This window comes from Chamaea fasciata, unplaced genomic scaffold (genome assembly GCF_029207755.1).
Source record: "Chamaea fasciata isolate MVZ Bird 193981 ecotype frontalis unplaced genomic scaffold, bChaFas1.0.hap1 SCAF_2, whole genome shotgun sequence".
NCBI lineage: Eukaryota > Metazoa > Chordata > Aves > Passeriformes > Sylviidae > Chamaea > Chamaea fasciata.
Window position 1 is genome coordinate 74,198,198 of NW_027094087.1, and position 20,007 is coordinate 74,218,204.

At 37.3% G+C, this 20,007-nt stretch overlaps 1 protein-coding gene and 1 long non-coding RNA gene across 3 annotated transcripts in view; both read left to right on the top strand.

Moving 5' to 3' along the window:
- GPC6 (glypican 6) overlaps positions 1-20,007 on the top strand; it is a 726,194-nt gene that overhangs the window by 32,268 nt on the left and 673,919 nt on the right. The window lies entirely within an intron of this gene.
- On the top strand, positions 467-9,296 carry LOC136285318 (uncharacterized). Its single transcript, XR_010719422.1, has 3 exons — positions 467-4,118; positions 7,585-7,755; positions 8,114-9,296. It is a non-coding gene; the product is annotated as an uncharacterized lncRNA (long non-coding RNA).

A 20,007-nucleotide genomic window follows, 5' to 3' on the forward strand; every position in this document is an offset into this window, starting at 1 on the left:
TTTCATCAAGTTCTAGATAATAAATGCATCACACAATGAAAGGAGCAGTCAGTAACTGTTACATAGATTTTGTAGTGATGGCATCTTTCATTGCTACGCTATGCTTTCTGCTTATCTTTTAATTCCTTCTCACACTACCTAAAGTACTTTATCTCCTGCATTATATATTGGGTTTAAAATACTATATTAATAAGTATTTAAATATTTTATAAACATACAAGCTTTCTAGTTAATATTTCTATTGTTGTTCATGCTTTTTCTGCTTATTTGCTCTTTCTAGACTGGAGAACACTCTAACTCTTAGACACATGGACTCCAATGCTCAAGTGGAATCCACAAAGTGCAGAGGAGGTTCCCTGGATCTCAGTAAACCTTGTTGTTTAATCATGGGGGAATGATGCTTGCTGTGGACTGCGCATCAGCACCCATCTCTCACCTAACCTTCCTTTCTAAGTGTGAGGTCAACTCGAGTATGCAGCAAGTTCATCACAGTATCTTATAGGACTCATAGTCTGTGAAAACCATGCCTGCAGATCTGTCTTTCAAGTGCCTCTTGCAATGCCACTGCTTTTATTCCCAGCAAATATATATTTTATTCCAATCCTTCTGTACTTCTCATGATTGCTAATTTTGTCTCTTCTGTAATGTTGTTATGTCATCTATTTCTTTGGATGACTTTTTTAAGGAGGCTGGAAATAAAGTTGCCTTTGCCATCATGAGAAGAATTTTAAAAACCCAAGAAACCGAAACACCCACAAATGAAAGGAAGATTTGGCTAGTGGATGCTGAGCAGAGCCACTGACTAATATTTAAATGTCAAGATTAGAAATTTTGTTAGCAGCTCTTTCTCTTGTACTCGAGAAAGTATAGGCTGCAAGGGTGAGAACTGAGTGCAAGACTGCTGGGGGGAAAACATGGAGTTGAGGGCTTTAAACCTTCCTCTAGGATCTGTCTAGTTCCTTATGCTAACCAATTACTGAATACATTTCATCAACGGTTATCGCAGAAGGATCTGCAGCATACTTCTCTCTCACACAGCTGCTCTACCCTCAAAGCAACAGAATCATGCTTTTTTCTTTCTCCTCTTGACTAAGGCTGGAGGGGACTCTTTGCCAGCCAGAATAAAGTACAACCCATTTGTGAGGACACTTTCCAGGGAAATTAGATGTTGCAGAAAAAGCTTCAGCTCTCCCACCTAAAAGAAGCAGTGAATCCAATAGACAAGTATATGTAGGGGACCTGTAAACATCAGATGGATTTTTACCAGTGCTGCCTGAAGGAAAGGAGTGATCTCAAGCACATTTTTAAAAGAAGGAGTTTCTGCATTTTAGAAAAGTTGCTTTTATATCTCTGTAGAGATCTAGAGAGAGATAACAAGATATATATGGGTCTCCTTTGCTAATTGCTGGCTACTTTTGGGCTACTTCAGAACAGTTCTGTGAGGTTAATTGGATCTTCCATCAGCCTGGACTGAGTATCTACTTCTGTCATAATACAGTGTACAGTGTAAGGAGCTGTGTGTCCCATACCTGATTTCTTTCTCAGGTCACATAGCCTGATGCTTTGCATAACCTGCAGAGTAGTAGGAGACAGGGGCTTGAATTGCAGTAGCCAAAGAAAGGAGCTGAACTGTTACGTCGGAAAATATCCTGAGTATATCCTTGAATCAGAGTATATCCACTGAATAAAGATTCTGATTTTTTTAAAATGCTTTTCTGGCTGAGATGTATATCCATCCATAGCAAACTTAAGTCTTATTAATGATTGGGATGCTCTTAGTTATTCTTTATGGATTACAACCAGACAGTCTGTTCTTATACAATGCCTGCAGACTACAAATTGAAAATAGGCTCAGCTACATTCAGCTACTGAAAAAAGAGAGAACCAGCACTTTGTGTTACATTTTAAAAGTGTTGGTTAGCACTGTACTTCAGATGTGCTTGATCATGATCCAGTGTGTCGTAAAAATATCTAATGAATTCAGTTTTTCATGGAAGGTAGGCAGGAGATTATGAACTTGATTTTTATGTTTTATTTTAGCTAAATGCTGGCTTCTCAGCATTCGCAGACCTGGAAAATATTTGTGGATGTATTAAAGGGACATTTTAGGCACCCAGGAACTTTGAAATAGTAAAAGTAGATTGCTTGAGTAAACTTTCATCTGAGTTCAGGTCTTCTTCTGGATTACTTTCTTGACTAATGGCAACTCTGTATTTTTACTGAGGCTAATTTAAGTGCTTGATATCCTTCTTCACTTCTTTTAGTTTTTTTTCCATTTGGAGTGACATGAATTAACCTTAGAGTGTGCCTACAAATGAGTGATTTAATACCTAGACTATGCTGCTAATGGTGTTGCATTTACTGCTGAACTAGAAAGGAGAATTAGCTACCTTGGTGTCTGGCTGTCTGTGATCTAGCAGCCAGCTTAATTGGAGAGCAGCAGCTCCTTGAATTAGCAAGTCCTGCTGGCAGCACGCACCTGATTCCCAGCATGAGCAGCGGGAATGCAAGGGAAAAGAGATCTGACAAAAAAAAAAAAAAAAAGAAGAAAAAAGAAAAAAAAAAGAAAAAAAAAAAAAAAAAAGAAAAAAAAGTGGCTGCAAAAATGAAGGTAATTTTTTTTTACATTCTTTAATTTTTTCCCCTTGATAATTATTAGATAGTGATCAAACATTAACTATACTTCAGGAGCTTCTAGCTGAAAAATACTTTCTAGATTTTGAAAATTTTTGGCAGAAAGCTCAGAATTTGTATTTTTCTTGTGAAATCTTGGAACAGAACAGTCTTACTTATAGTAAACACTGACGGAACATGGGATATATAATGAAATATTATGCTACCTTGTGTAACAAATAACTTTTCACATCACTTTCTCTAGTCAATGCATAGATTTTGATAGGCAAGGAGAAATCATGGCATAGATAATTATGCTAGACCATCTCAAACTAATCACTCAAGAGCTTTAAAAATGGGTTTGGTGGGGGAGTCCCAGTTCTTTAACCATTATGTGTTTCCTTGGCTCTGGAATGTAGGAAATGAAAATGATTTTCAGCCTTATGTCATTTTTATCTGCATGAGAAAGCTGAATCATTCAATGTGTTAGTTAGTTGCAGCTAAATGTTATGCTCATAATCTCCTTCCTGTATATGTTTGTCTGTGTGTCTGTGTATGTGGAGGACTTCTGAACCTGGTAAAATTGTAAGTGTATTTAAATGTAGGACATAACCTTAAAAGCTGTCCATCCTTATAATATAGTAACTGCAACTATTCCACCTCTTCACTTCTCTCTTTTACTACAGTATAGATTTTGTATGCTTTTGGTTTTCATTTAAACTCTTCCTCCTTTTTGTTTAATTCTTCCCCCCACATCAGCCTGGTATCTTGGCTGTCTACTTAAAAGAGAGAAGGCCTAAAAAAACCAAAATTGAAGAGGACCAGTTTCTTGTGGATTTATGTCCCTTGGTTAATAATTGAATTACAGAGGTCTTCTTTTATCTCTGAATATGCATATATTCTGGTGATGGTATGCTGGCTGCCACACTTGACAGCAGAAATGGGCTGATAAGATTGTTAGCACCCTGCATGTTAATACAAGGATCCTGGTCTCTCTTCTCTCCAGCAGCTGCTGCTTTCAAAATTTATAAGAGTGTAACTATCTTTGAGATTTCTATCTCCTCAGTCACTTTCATTTAGTTGAAATCAGACTACTTAGTTCAGAAATTACAAGGAGAGGACACACAGACTGTGTTATATTGTTGTTCAGTCTTGTTTCCATAGGAAACCAGGCTAAAAACAGCCTGAAAAAAGTCAGCTTTATCTTTTGCTAAAAAAAAATCCCCTCCCAGTTTTAATGCTGTAGATCATAAAATAGTTGAGGATACTCAGGAGAAATTGCTTTAAGGTAAATTACTTTTATTGTATGCCTAATCACACATCACCTTCTGCTAGATAGAAGCTTTTCACCTGACCAGGAGTATTTAGGAGTAATCCAGATATGGAGAGCCTTTTCTGCCTAAACCTTTCCATGCTGTCTCATATGGGTGAAGGCTGACATCTTGTTATATGCTTCTATGAGGAGGAAAAGTAAATGAAGGAAGGGGGAAGAGAACTACAGAAAGGTAAAAGATTGTTTCTCCCCTACCTGCTGTTGAAGATACAGAAAAGGCTTTTCTTCTGCTTGCACTCTGCCTCTTTTCAAAGCCCCATTTCTCTACAGGTGTGCAGGGAACATTATTAAATTAATTGTAAGTATATGTGGAAAGAAATTGAAGGTACAACCTTCCAGTTTTATACTGCAGCAAGAAGAAGCCTTGGTTGTAGAATTTAATATCATACACATGTCAAAATGAAAGAAGGAATATTTGCCTAATCATGAAAGACCTTTCAAAACTCAGCATCCCATAGAGATGCATGATTCGGGAAACAGGAACTTCTAAGAATAGTTTCACCTCAAAATAATATTACATACAAAAGAGTGTTGAATTGTTTAATGTCATGACTTTGGACATTTCACATCATATTTTCAGGAAAAAAAATTACCACTGTTTTAATGGGAAAAAGGAAACTGAATTAAAAAGCAGACAGTCTATTTCCCAAGTACAAATAAATCAATAAATTAGAATAGCTTAACTTGAACACTGCAAAATTTGTAGACTTTTGGCTTGGCAGGCTTGATGGAAACTTGTCTAAGTACTAATTGGTTCTGTATTTTTTTCTGGGTAAAACATCTTTTTTCTGGTCTGGTAGTGAATTGTTGAGTCTTTGGGGTAAGTATTGGTCACTCAGGTCTCACAAAAATAACATACATTTTATGTCCAGTACATGTAACAGGCAAGCTGTATGTAGACCAGCTTACTACCCACAAATACGTGCAAACTAAATAAAGGCTTAGTAAACTGAAATGATCCCTATGTTTTCAGAAAATCAAATAATGATTGCTTATATAATAATACATTCGGAAGTATAAAGTTCTGAAAATGACCTAGAAAATGTAAGTGTATTTACATGTACTTACTCTCTTAAATTGAATGCAGCCATAGATAATCCACCTAATTGGTATTGGATGGTTGTTTAAGGGTTGTTTAAGGGTTAAGCATCAAGCTTTAAGCGGGTTACAGTGGGTTACAGTTACCTTAGCTCATTCTGTAGGCAGTGGAGAGAAAGGGGCATCTCCAGAGTGTGGCTCATCCTGTGCCAAGTGTGTGACTGGCATGAATGTGGGGAAAAGTGAAAAAGAGAGATAATCTCATTCAGAAGATAGGGAGTATTTTAAACATTTGTCACTGATCTTAAAGCATATGTTTCACCTTCAGAGCTGGAGACTTCAGACACGTGGTGAGTTCCCTTGCAACATTTGCAGTGTGTCACATACGAGCACATTAAGTTGCATTTAGGCAGTGGCATAGGAACTGTGTCAGGTAAGGTGGTTTTTTTTTCTACAGCATTTTGCAAATGGACCAAGGTTATGACAAGATGCAGGTAGGATATATCTTTCTCTCCAGTTTGCTCAGAGATAGTTTGATTGGCTTATTGAGTTCTAAAAAGCCTTTTTCTCTATTATTATTTAATCAAGCTTAGTACTAGCAAATATATTCAATAGCAGTTTTACCATCTGAGGAGCAGACTCTGATTGCTGATTCCTGCAGTAATGTATCCAAGACATGATATGACAGCCGCCATTTTTATTTCATTGATTGAGGACAGTAATGAGGTCAAAATTGTACATCTAAAACTGGTTCATTTAAGCCTCTGATGAGCTGTGTGATATGAAAGCTTTTTCCATGTCTTACGGTATAGACACTGTGCAGTAGGAAAAATACAGATAAGCAAAACATCTGAAAGAAGTACATAATTTTTATAGGCTACAGAAGTAGTAATGTTTTGAATTTTTTAACCGTTCTAGTTAATCTGTGGTTGATCAAGGACTTGTGGTGCAGTAGTATGAGGCTACAGTGCCACGCTGTCTTGCAGTCAGAAGTTATTTGCCATTGTCACCCAAGGAAAGTGTGTGCACTGAAGCTTGTGTTTATGGAGTTTGTTGGTGCCTACTGGTTACACCCTGTATGGTCGGGGGTCCACTGTTTGGAGAGCTGGGAGATGCTGATCAGAAAGCAATGGTGTTTACATTGCAGTCAAATTTAAGGTGTGATTAAAGAGGCAGGAAATGCTCCTGAGAGGACAACTGAGGGCAGGAGGCTTCCAGTACCAGGGAAACAAAGCCATGAAAACTAGCGCTGTGCAGAAATATCACATGCATCTTTTTATTAATTTACTTATCTGTGTGCCTTTTTAAATTATTTTTCAAATTTTAGCATAAGATTACAGGCCCTTGCTTATTTGTATCCATTAAGAGACAAGTGTATTCATCTGCCAAATAAATATGTATATCATTTTTCAGGTTTATCACTCAGCTCGTATGGGATTGCATTCCCTTGGTGTGCAGTTTCTAATGGGCTGGCATGCCGTTTATTGATACTGAACTGAAATACATAAACTTTAGTATATTGCAGTAGAACTGCAGATGTGTATTATTGTCCTAAGAGCTTGTCCTGAAACAACCCTTCCCTTGGTTTGGTATCTTGCTTCTTGAATTTATGGGGTGTAAAACAGTCGGTGGAATTAATCACAGCTAAAAGAATTGCAGTTCAGCTGTATTGTGTAGGCTAAAACCTGCATTTATTCATGCAATATAGCAGCTACCCAGGAAGTCTGGTCTGCTAGTCTCAACATACTGATGGGTTCATTCAAATGTTCCAAACCCCATGAAGAACAAGACCAGAAATTAGTTTTACTTAGTTGACACTTTATCTAAAATGTAAGAACATACTGAAAGATCAGTATCATTCCAGTCTTAACAGTTATAATAAGAATAATTTAAAAAACCCCAAACCAGAGCAAAACCAACCACCAAACCCACAGGCTTGAAATTTCTCCAAGTAGTGACACTGTCAATATGACATCTGCCCCTATTTGTCTATAAAATTATTTCATATATTTTTAACCACAGTATTTTATTCTTTATTCTCTTTCCTTCCTGTCACTGTTTTTCCCCGTCTTCTAAGGAGATCTCAATCTTCTCATCCAAACTTTTTTCTATCAGTTCGACCTGACATTTTTTTTTTTCTCAGTAATTCATCTTTATATTTTTTGAGATATTCTTGCACATGTTGTTTTCCTCTCAAATGCCAGTGGTAGTGTGGAGAACAAATTAAAAACCATTTAAATTCATGTTGATAAATGAAGGTCAACAACTGTTTCCCTCACCTATTTTCTTTGGATGATAGACTGCGATGCAGAATATATTAACTGTTTCAGCACTGGGTTTCAAAACAATTGCATTATGTTCCAATCTTGAAACCTGCTTTTTGCATTTTAAAAAATCCCATTGATTCAATGCCAAGCTGACTGTATTTAAATCTTTGAGGAGGCCTTCTGAAAGAGTGTCTTGGAGTGTAGAGCCTGGCTGTCACTGCTGTTTGTGTTATACATGCCTCACTGATCTTTGTGGGACCACAAGGCACTGGAATATTTCTGTCCTTTGGAAGCATACCAGCCATTAATACAGGACCATTCTGTTTATTTCAGCCTCTTCCAGTGCTTTCTGTGTCCACATCACCAGCCTGCCCTGCCATAGAGGCCAGGCAGAAGTCATCCCCTCTCCTCAGCAGAGCCTGGATACAGGGCAAAAGAAAAGGAAGCAGCCAGTACCATTGTCACAGAAAGCTGCAAGATCAGAAAAAGCCTTGCATTTTTGCGGTGACGATCTTTCCCCATTGCCAGTTTTTCTTTTTGAAAACTTGTTAATATTTTAAGTTCATTTGCATCTTCATCCTTAGCTCTCCCACACCTGGAAGGGGAGAGGGAAAATTAGGACCATTTTGAGCCAAGCTCTCTCCAGGCTTGAGGAGAGGTCCAGGACGATTATGGATGAAGGTGGATATGTTGGGTATGGATGAATGTTAGACTGAATGTTCCCAGGTGTGGGGGATCCACCATTTCTCTGGGTAACCTGTTTGGGTCTTCACCACCTCATTATCATTATTTTTTTCTTCTATATAGTCTGAATCAACTCTCTTTTAAATTAAAACTTTTGCTCCTTGTTCTATTGTTACAGGCCTACTAATGTCCTCATTAACCACAGTGGTTTTGAACAAGGGCACATTCAGGCGCTGAAGGACTTCTTGGAGCATCTAGTTGTCAAATCCATCTCCACGGTGTGTGTCAGGAGAGGAATCTTCCAGAAGAGTTTGTGTTTTGTTGAGAGGCAGTTGGTTTTTTTCCTAGGAACCACAAAAAGCAGCTTTGTTGACACATTTCAGTTTTCTGCTGCTCCAGAGTGTGAAGTGACATGTTATCTGATGAGACCAGAGAAGAAATTCGTAAAGCTATTGCATTGCAAATCTTTTCTGCCTTTTCTGATCTGATTTCAGTCTGGAATGGAATAACTGAAAAATTGTTGCATACTTAAACAACAGATATCAACCAGATATTAGGTTAAAGAATTTTTTTATTGAAAATTTATTGCCAAAATTTGAAATTCCTGAAAATAACGAATGCCATAGAAAATTCTGAGCACTACAAAGGCTGAAACTTCCCATCGTCATTAAATAGCTTCATGAATTTGCTTTTAGCTGTGTCTCTAGAAATAATGAGAAATAGCACAGAAGATTAATGACAGTGCCATTATCATAGTGCTGATTATAATTGGATACACATTAGAATAGCTTCACATTGTGGTTAGCTGTTCAGATTAGGATTATTATAGGTTTAGAGTTTTTGAATTTTAAAAAGGTTTACCATGGTAATTAGTTGCTTTCTGTGACATTTTTATCATAGGTTTACCAAGATTTAGCAGAGAGAAGTGAAACAAAAAATGTTCTTCCTTTATGCAGACTGCTGTTATTTAATTTTCTGTTTATAAAAGTGTCAGAGTAGTACCCCAATAAAAAATGCTTTTGTATCTTACACGTTAAAGACATTGGTAAAATTACTGCATGCCAAATCATTCTTCATAATGATATGTACCAGCTGTAACAAGATTATTACAAGGCTTCTGTTAACGATTAGTACACTTTCCAACTCCTTTGAACTTGCTTGTAACATGTGGATATGCACATATAAATTGGTATTAGTAAAATCTTTCCTGGTTTCTAAGAATTGCTGGAGAGAAACAAAGTAAGAGAGGCAGGTGGCTCTAATATTGTACAGTTTGTATTTGATAGTCACATGTCCTCCAGCACTGATCTGGGATATAATTTTTTAATGAATTCAGCATAATACAGGGTAGATGTTTTTTAATAAACATGGAAATGCTTTTCTCAGATGTTTCCTTGCAGAATTTTAATTTAGTTGTTAGTAATTCCCTGAATCCTTTAGAAATCAGTATTTTTTAGCTACCATTAATCTTTACTACTCTGTCTTAAAACTCCTGTTTTCCAGGGGGAGTTCAGAAACCCAGCAGAAAGTTTTAACAGCCTTGTTGAAAAACTAGTACTAAATAATACAGTAATTTTTACCTATCCCCACCAAAGTGATACTTCATATGAAAAAGTATAATAAACTGGTAATTCTTTAGTGAGAAGACACTATTTTTCTCAGGCGAACCTGCTTTTAAATGGCAATGTAGTCCTTCAAAGCATCTTTGTTAACAGTTTGTCGCTACTTAGAGAAATATAGGGAATGCATATGAGGAACAAATTTTAGACATTTGTTAAAACACTGATTAAGCATGTCCAGTATCTATCACAGTAGAAAGACTTTGTGTCCCTTTTGTAAGTATTCCATCATATTTTCAAAATAATGAGCATATTTTGCCCACTTACATTTTTTTATCCTTCATGCTTACCCCATTGTCATGGTTTAGGAATGACACTCCAAGACACAAGCTGCTCCTCCCCCGCCCTCCTGTGGGAGACAAAAGGCAGAGATTATGGGTTGAGATAAGAGCAATTTACTGGAAGTAGCAATGAGATAAGAAAAGGAACAGTAATAGCAACAATATTACAACAAAAGTATACAAGGGAGAGGGTGATTTACATGCAAAAAATGCTCACCAAGCCCGGGACAATGAAAAACAGTGGTTGGACAGGCCTTACATGATCAATTATAAGCCATGCAGCTTCTTGGAAGTGGGAGAGTCCCTTTCCCCTGCCTGTGACACAAGATGCTGCCAGATAACACTGTATCTTGGACGTGCCCACAGGACTCTATCATGCCTCTTCACCCTGTCCTTGGTTGAAATGAAGACATCCATTCAACCCATGTGGCTATCAGGCAAAAGTATTCCAAACAGGATGCATTACTGAAGAGTACAGACTCTTCAATTTGATTTCTGATCCAGGTACTCCTAAGGTACTTCTAGCTTTTGTTTGGCCGCCTTTTTTTCTTTTGTTTCACAATCATGTTGCCATTTCCTAATCTTCTGGGCTGGATTTCCTAATGAGTCACCAAAAAGGTGAGCATCCTCTCTAAAACAGTAGTTGAAGTGGTGAGGAATGATGGACATCTAGTATGCATGATTCATCCTCCCTCATTTTCACTTTTAGTTCAGGATGAATCATGAGCTAAAGATACGCTTCACTACATGCAGAGAAATCCTTCATGACTGGCTGAGGCTAGACATCTTTTAGATGTCTGAACTGGATCAGTTACATGTGATGGTCTGTGATCACTTGAACACAAAGACTTCTTCTTGCTTCTCGTGGTCACAAAGAGCACTCGCTTGTGCAGGGCAATAAATATACCCCTGTAAAGTATTTTGCCAAAGAAAAAAGTTTTTCAAGAGCCAGAGCATCATTGCCTTTATTCTTGCATCTCTATTCCCTCTTCTCAAGGCCATGCAGCACCAGCAATGCTGGAATTAAGTGTCAATGTACTGAAAACATGATTACTGTCAGATTTTGAAATAGCACACCACTCTTCTAATAAAATAAATTTTTCTGTATATAGAGTTTCCCTCCAAGATTAGTCTTGGGATAAAGTAGTGGATTTAACCTAACATGACAGCCTGCAAAGGGATACATGGGAAGATAGAATACTGCTATCATACTGAATAACTGAATTTAATAAAAAGAATCTGCATCCAGAACTCTCTGATGGTTTTCACAGTTTTCAAAATTTCAGTCTTAGTGTTGCAGAAACATTTATGAGTTCTCCCTAATGCCTAATACATTATTACCAACCTAAAATATACTCTTTTAAACTTAAATAATTGTTAAAATGTGTAAAATAAAGTTTTAACATTGGCAAATATTGAATAAGTTACTGAAATTTTTTTTCAACTCTTGAGAACTCATTCTTGTCTTTATGAGCCTGGAAGCGTGTTTAAACACTGCCAGATGATTAACTAACTTCCCAATTAAAATCCTCACTTGATAGCTGAATGCTGATTTTAAATTGATAACCAGTTATGATGTGAAATGACCTGGCAGGTTCTATACATAGAACAGTCTTCCTTGTACTTGATGATGACATTATAAAGTATTGCTGTTTCAGAATTTGCTACTAGAAGCAAGAATTTTTTGTCTCAATATTGAAGCATTCATTAGATATAGGAAAAAAATTCCTGTAGAAGTATAATATTGCAGATAAAAACTGTAAGTACTTTAGGATTTGAATAGAAAATATAATTATTTTGGGAAGTATGTCTAGGTTATCTGAAAGATGTACACATACAAACGAGTACTTCTTAAATACCGGTTAGCCTCATAGAAGCTCATGATAAGGTAACTTTAGAAATCAGCTCTTATAAGAATAAACTTATTTCTTACATAGCAACCAAAAATAAGTCCTATCTATCTTTCAGTAACAAGAAATAATGTTGTGCTGGTGTTTCCCTTTAATCTGGAAAGTGCTGTCGTTCCCACATTAAGATGGTCTCTTATCTATACTGTTCTAATTTTGCAGTAGTTTGCAAATACTTGAAGACAAGCATATAGTTAAAAAATCTGTAGCCATGTTTCTTGAATCTTTTGTGCCTGGATGAATGCAAGGGATCAAGACACCAAAGCTTTGTGACTCTTGCCTGTCAAGTGAGCTGTCGGAAATCATGATGTCTCTGTAACCATAGTCATTTGCACCTGTGAAGTAAAATTCAAAGCTTTAAACCAGGGGTACTCAAGCTTTCTAATTAGGCGGACAATGCTTATTACAGGGCCCTAGTGACTTTGTCAAGAGGTAACCATTAGCTGAACAGCATTAGTAGAAACTAGGACAGAAGAAGAAGGCTGAAGAGCAGGAGATGTTCTCATGGTCATAAAATATGGTAAATTTTTCATTCAGGTGTTTGCTTAAAACCCTTCGGAGTAAGTGGTGACAATTTTAGCTTTCAAGTTTGACACCTGAGTAAAGGGGGTTTTTTTTTGACTTTCCATCCCTTTGCATGTGCCATCATCTGCCACCAGGCATTTTTGTGTGGTGTCTTGTGCTAGTCACTCATAGAATATCCTGAGTCAGAAGGGACCCACAAGGATCATCAGAGTCCAGCTCCTGGCTTTACACAAGACCACCCACAAATAAACAGCAAAAAAATTCATGCAAACCTTAGTCTTTTTATTATGTTAAATGTGTTGGCATGAGATTTAATGTGAGCTTTGTGAGGCCAGTGGGATCTCTACCTTCTGACAATGCTGATCTCATGGTTATTATTTCTTTACTACTGTTGCTACAGGGTCACCTGTATTAAAGGTAAAGTGAGCATTCCTATCCCAGTTGTAAGGAGAGCAGTGTACACTGTGTACAAATGCTCTGTTCCCAGTCGTGGGTCATCAGCTTGTCTTTCATAGTTGTGGGGAGTATTGTTTTTGTTGGTGGATAGTTGATATTCACAGGAGGTGATCAAAAACTGTTCTGCAGTTTCTGTATGAGAAATTATTTTTTTAAGTTTTACACAAGTTTAGATTTTTTCTGTTCTAACCGACCTTTGCTATGTGCAATTAAAAAGCTGTGCCTGTACCAGAGTATGCTTTTTAAAATTTCGTTTGAAATTCCTAATTCCTTTCATGCTTTGAAAAGAGAACTGGTATGTTCTAGTTGTCTTTTTTATTTTTATAATTTTTATTTTAGGTCATGTGCATAACATATATTATTCTGTACTGCTGTTTCATGGAAATATGAGAGTACTTGTTCTTGGATTAATCAGCTAGTCAGTCATCACTCATAATTATGCACAGTAAAATAACTGCGTGCATTTGCCTCTGCTTTTTTTTATTATAAATCCTAAATCCATTTGAGCCCCTGGGTGAAGCTGGAGTCTCCATTAAGATATGTTGCGTGTCTTTTTAGGAAGAATATTTAAGTTATGTTTAGTTTTGCGGTTTTTTTGCGAGAAAAGTGTAAATATAGCCATGGAGATAGAACCACAAATTTTTTTTGCTTAAAAAAGCTGAAGTGTTGCACGTTTTGGGTAATCCAGAGTGTCTCTCCAGGTGATTGAGGATATTCTCAAGACTCCTGTTAGAAACAGTTTAAAAACCTAACCGAGATAAATACTGTATTGTTACGGAAAAGTATAGAAGCAACCCTATAAGGGAAGGAAGGCTCTGGACACTGACATTGGTGAAACTGCAGAGTGCTTGTTTGCGCTTTGCTCCAAGAGGATGAGCAGGCAAAATACTTTGAAGTGTGATATGGGAGACGTGGAGAAATATAAAATAGTAGGGATCATTCAGCATTACTTTTGTGGAAGGACATTACATCACTGCACTCTAAAAGTCTTCGGGAAGAAGTAAAGGAGCATGCGGAATTTTTGTGTTATTAGTAATGAACAAATAGAAGTGTTGTATCACCTGCAGGCAGGCCCATGGACCTCGCTACGAGCTCTTTCAGAGCAAAGTAACTGAGTGATGTAAATTAGGCACATATGCTTAATTTACTGATGTGCTTTGAAAAAAGCAGATACGTCTTTCACTACTCTGGGCGGAGATAAACTGATACAGGACTGTCAATGTATTGAGGTTTGCGTCAGCAATAACAGAGAGGAATGCAGGAGTAGAATGCTAATAATTTAGCTGTCCACATGAGAAAAGTATTTGGAAATAGTTTTTGTTTCAATTTTTGCAGTTATTTCTGGTTATATAATTCTCATGATTTGGGATGTAAAATGCATATAAAAGTTGTTGGAGATAAGTGTCCAAGGAGTGTATTCTTCTGCCTTCATATGGTAGTTCACTGGCCATCCATGGTTTCAGATTATAGTGAGATACAAATATAGCAGGTATTTTTGGTCCTGTAGTCAAAACAGCAGTGGCTTCAGTGTAGCTGACGAAGAGATTGATGAAGACGGTCACATTTCCTGTGGTACAGAGGTCTATGTGCAGGGCTCTTCTACCCTTCTTGTACTTGCATATGGATGTCATGGAGAATGTTGCTGAGATGCCTTCTTCAATTCGTGGCAGAGAAGCTTGTTGAAATAAATCCTAGGAGGCCACAAATACTGTGTTTTTCAATGTTATGCCCTATGTTATTGTCAAGGTTGGGCTTGAAGTTCTAAGAGGGCTTTCCCTACCTTAAAATTCTGTAATTAGGTCTGTGGTGGTTTAAAAAAACAGTGGTAATTAAACTCCAGATAAGCTGTTCCCCTTCCCCTCACCCCTCTCCAGTGAGAGAGGGACAAAGGCAGAGGCTGCAGGTTGAGGTAACCATTTACTGAAAAGAAGCAGCAATGGGTTGAGAAACACACAGTATCAGCAATAGTATTAAAAACAAAGTATACAAAAAAGAAGGTGCTTTACACACAAAAGGTGTTCACAGTTGACTTATTTCTGTGTGGCTGCCAAGACAAAGACAAGATGGTGGACGCTCCCCATGGCTTGTGTTCCTTGTCACTGAGCCTGAGACAGTGAAAAACAGTGATGAACAAATTTCCCAAAAGCCAGTTTTTCCATGCTTCACCACCTGCTCCTGGACTACTGGGCTTGGCTGTGGTTGTCAGTATTTGTCCTGGCTCCTCTCCACTCGCCTCGGGCTCGGCTGGGTTTGGGTTTGTCTCTGTTCCCCACGGCTGTTTCCCTCACTGATACCGCAGCGCTCCCCTGGGCTCAGCTGTGTTTGCCACTTAGATCTGTGTTCTACCCAAGAGAAGGGAAAGGATAGGAAGCAGCAGGAGAAGGAGGGAGTCTGCAGGGCTGGTCCTGGCAACTTCCCCTCGGAAGAAAATGGAATAAAATGGTGCCATTCCCAGGTGTGCTCACCTTTTCTTCCCCCTGAAGCTATGCCGCAGGGGTGAGTGGGTGGTACAGAATAGCAGTATAGCCACACCCACACTGTTCTAGGCTGTGCCTCTTTTCAGCACCTGCAAGCACAACTGGGACAGGTCGTATGTCATACCTGATCTGGGATTAATCTTGGCACACCCGAATGATTGTTCTTGTATTTCCTGTACTTACCCATACTGTTAGCTGTATTAACCTTTATTCAAAAGTAGTATTCTTTCCTCATGTGTTCGTTCCTGCAGAACAGTATCTTTCAGGAAAAGAAAATCTCTTCTTTAAAGCATCCTTTGCACTTCAAATTACTGTCTTCAAATTCATAACAAGATTTGTAAAGTCTTTCGTTCAACATTAATTGCTTCATGGTTTCTTCTTTCTGATCTATTCTTTTTACATATTTTATTTTCTTAAGCTGTAGTTTTTTGGGATGAAATAATACAAACAAGAGTTAAAAATCGGAATGTTCTAATCATGAAATTGTACTAAAACTTTTATTGCATGTGAGGTGTAGTGGAAGAAAGATCATGTTCATGTCTGTTAAGGAAAAGACTTGATCTGTTGGCACCAAAGGCCAGTGTTTTCTTAAATGCTCCTTTGTTTCATATGTCTGCTTTTATAGTAATGAATAAATAAATACATTCTCTTTTGATAATAGAAGAGGGAGAAGCCAAGGTAATATTTTAAACTGGTTATTTTAAAGTATACCATCATGAATTTAGTTTCAACAAATTACTATGAGTGGTTTTACATCGGCATAGCATACTTGCTAAAATGTACTCTAGTTATATGCTGGTCTAGATTTTGCTGGGATTTTGGGTTTTTTTCATAAATACTGCTATTTATAGAATTGTATTACTCTGTTGCTGTATTTTCATTTACATTTGATTTATTGCATTTACTCAAACTGACTAGGTACTTTAAACATGTAATTAAACAGAATCCTCTGCTGTGTGCAATTTAAGCGAAAAAAATTGAAATATTTCCAATCTTCTCTGGTAAATGTGTGCACGTATTATTTTTCAAAGTGTAAATTGCAACCCTGAAAAAATATTTATAAAAAATATTTAAAACCTGATATTATGTAGATGTTACTGCTTTAAATGATGTTATCTCTGAATGGTGAACAAGTAAAATGCAGCAAATCTAGTTTCAAGACTAATGCCTTGTATTTATATTTTTTGATATAATTGAACTGTGATTCTTTCTGTTCAGTTATATCAAACCCAGACTTTTCTTGTAGATTCTACTGATTTTCCAGGAATTCAGATTACATTGTTTAAGAACCAATTACTCTGAAAGTATTGACCCATTGCACTGACCCATCCCTTGCTGCCCCTTCTACTTATTTTTACCTCAGACTCAATTTGATCTGTACAACACAAAACAGATTTTATAACATGATTAAGAGGAAGGACGTTGGGGGTGGAGGAGGATTGTATTACCTGAAGTGGTAGCAGGGTAAATAAATACACTGTTGATATCTCCTGTTAGCTTTCACTTCATGATTTGTGTCTTATGGCTTCAAAGAAAAAAAAAAAGGCACAAAAATGCCCCTTAGCAAGGCCAATTAAAAAAGCCTATAACTGCAAGTTCAGTTCAGTTACTTTCATTGTGTAGTACAGTAACAGTAGTTGCTGGTTGCAGTTAATGCTCTTAGGCAGCAAACACCAATCTGCCAGGATCTCTGTTGGTTTGATGTAAGGCTGAGAGCAGAACTGTTACTTCCAGTAACTGGAGGGAAGTTAAAATTCATAATTTCAGTTCCTATGAACTTACAGAAGGAATTTAACCTCTCAAATCCCCCTTGTTTGGTTTGGTTGTATAAAAATAAAATAAACACTGATTTTCTTTAATTGATTACAGTTGCTACATGTTTTCCTTTTTCCCCAACTGCAGTGAAACACACTTGTTGAAATGGACATTTGACATGTGCACGGCATTTCAAGCCATCATGCTTAGCAAAATGGTTCACCAAAATGCATGACCAGGATGATGTCTTGAGGGCTTTTCCTTACAGAAGATAGTAAAGCCCACTAGAGGACTCACAGTGTGTGAAGAAAACCAGCTTTCTTATCAAGTCAACAGCTTTCCTGTGCTTCCCTGTAGGATCTGACTGAGCTGGGAAAGAACCCACTGGCATCTGGAATATAGGCATAGTGAGTACAAGTAGAGAGCTCTAAAACAGTTTTAAGGTGTACTGTGGACTACAAATCCCCAGTACTTTGGTGTTTGTACCAAGCCTCTGCAGTACCCTGTACATTCTGCATGCACTGGTGCATATGGCATTTCCCTTGCCAGGAGCAGTTCAGTTTTCTGCTCTGCCTCTTAGCACACAATTGAAAATTCAATAACGACTTTATTCACCTTCAGAACAGAAATCTGAGTGTGAACCAGAGGTCCAGGCTTCTTGTATAGAAAGCACACTTTTAGGCAAACCAGTCAGCATGGCTGGGAGCACTAACTGGGCCATAGTAAAGGTAACACACTGAATATGATTCACTTGGCTGCAGTGGTCCCATTTGAGATGCCCTGATGGTTTACAGATGCTAGTTTAGCACATTATATGTGTGTCCTCCCTGCATCAGCTGCATTAGGGTGGTTTGGATTGCTATTAACTTCATATTTTAATATTATTTTGTTCTATTGCTTAGAACAAAACTCCAGAGGAGGCAAGTAAAGCAATCGCCTTTGGTCAGCTGAGTCACTCCTAGGGTTGGGTTACAAATTTCTAGACATTCTGAGTGGTAGAGTATCTGTCTCAGTATGCATACAGTTTTTAAGTAAAGCTAAAGCAGTATCTTATAATTTGTTTCTACCCCTCTACTGCTGTCCACCAAGAATAAATTATGCACATGCCTAATTTATGTTTGGTATAATTCAGTCTTTGTTTATTGTCAAACGAAAAATTGCTGCTGGTGCAGTGAGAGGACTGGAGCTCCTTATCCCAACTATGCTGGGCTGTCTTCCCCACAACCAGGATGAAGATAAGCAGTTCTTTGGAGAAGACTTCCTATTTCATTCAGGATGGCTATATGCCAAACAGGTGCAGTGAGCTCATCAGGATTGACAATACCTTAATACCTTTGTATTTTATATCAACATAGTTTGTCCCTCTTAACAAAGAGCGAGCACCTTTTGTAGCCAGAAAAGCCCTGCATATCCTTTGAATAACATTATTTTGAAGCCAGTATTACCAGAATAATTCCAAGTCCCTCTGCTTCTATCTGAAAATTGAAGTACGAAGTTTGGAAAATCTATAGATGTTGATAAGTATCTAAACACACACACACACATATATATGCATAATCTCATATAGTAAGGCACTTCAAATATCAAAGTACAAAACAAAGAGCCATGGTTAGTTTGTTCTGATTTATACTAATGATATTATTTTCATTTTTAATGCTTTTTCTTTACAAGTGGCTGCTGTGTACTTAGAAAGGAACAAAACTTATCTTAAATATCTTCTAAACAATTTCCACTTGAAGAAGAAAAGGCTTTCTAAGCCCTGAAAAAAGCATTTGGAAGCACATGAATGAAGAACTAGAATGAAGTCAGGATAATCCTCTGTCCTTTATTATGCAGCAGTTCAGATTAGAGGATCACTGAGATCTTTGTGGCTTTATAATCTATGATTAACATATTAATTTTTAACTGTGTGCTTTGCATCAGTACTTTGCAGCACTGCATATAAGCATGTCTTTATTTGGAGCAGGTGGAGCCAAAGCAAAGGGTTAAAACTAGGCAGGTGTTGAAGTGCTTTGCAGACTGGAGCCTAACTCCTGACATCCTGAACTCTCTTAGTCTTAGTTTGCACTGAAGTTTGTTTGGTTTTTTTTGTGGTGTTTTTTTTTTTTTTTTTTTTTTTTTTTTTTTTTTAAAGTGTTGTTGTATTCTTGCCTTTCACTTTATTTAGAAAAATTAAAAGAATTAAAATTATTAAGGTTTTAGTACTTTCCCTTTGTTTAAAGAAGAAATTTTATGAATTAAGAAATATATTAAATAAGTTTTATTTAGATGGGATAATTTTTTCCCCCTAGGTTTGGGGTTTTTTAAAGTTTTTACATTTTCATAGAATTGTAGAATAACAGAATACAGGTTGGAAGGAACTTCATGGATCATCTGGTCCAACCTTTCTTGGCAAAAGCACTATCTAGACCAGATGGCCCAGCACCCTGTTCAGCTGGATCTTGGAAGTGCTCAGTGTTGGGAAATCCCTCAGTTTCCTGGGGAAATTATTCCAATGTCCGATTGTTCTAAGTGTGAAACTGTTGGGTACTATTGTCAGGACTCTTGAATTTGTAGGGGATAAGCTTCTACAGCAGTTCACAAACAAACTCCTCCTTCTTGACAGTGGGTCTATGTTTGTGTCATCCTGGATTTTTGGTCCCAAGGTCTGGGGCCCAACAGAACAGGTAAAGACAGAAGTGAAGGAAGTGTTGAGAACTTCTGCCTTTTCAGCATTGTTGGTGATTACTTCACCTCTCTTGTTTAACAGTGGGTCAATATTTCCCTTCCATTTCCTTCATTTTCAGAAAAAGAAAATAGGTATATCACTTGCAGAAATATTCTAAAAGTTCCATTTTTCTTGTGGAGATACACTAAGAGAATTTAAATGATAGAAAAATAATGCTGTCAGCCTGAATTCTGTATTTCAGGATCTAAATTAAATGTGTGAACAGTAACAGCACAACTAAACAATAGATCTTCATGTGTCTAATAAGCTGTTAAAGTTTTAAAAAGTAGTAAACCTCAGGATGTTAGCTTGCTATCATTCTTAGTTAATTAATTAAAAGGTAAT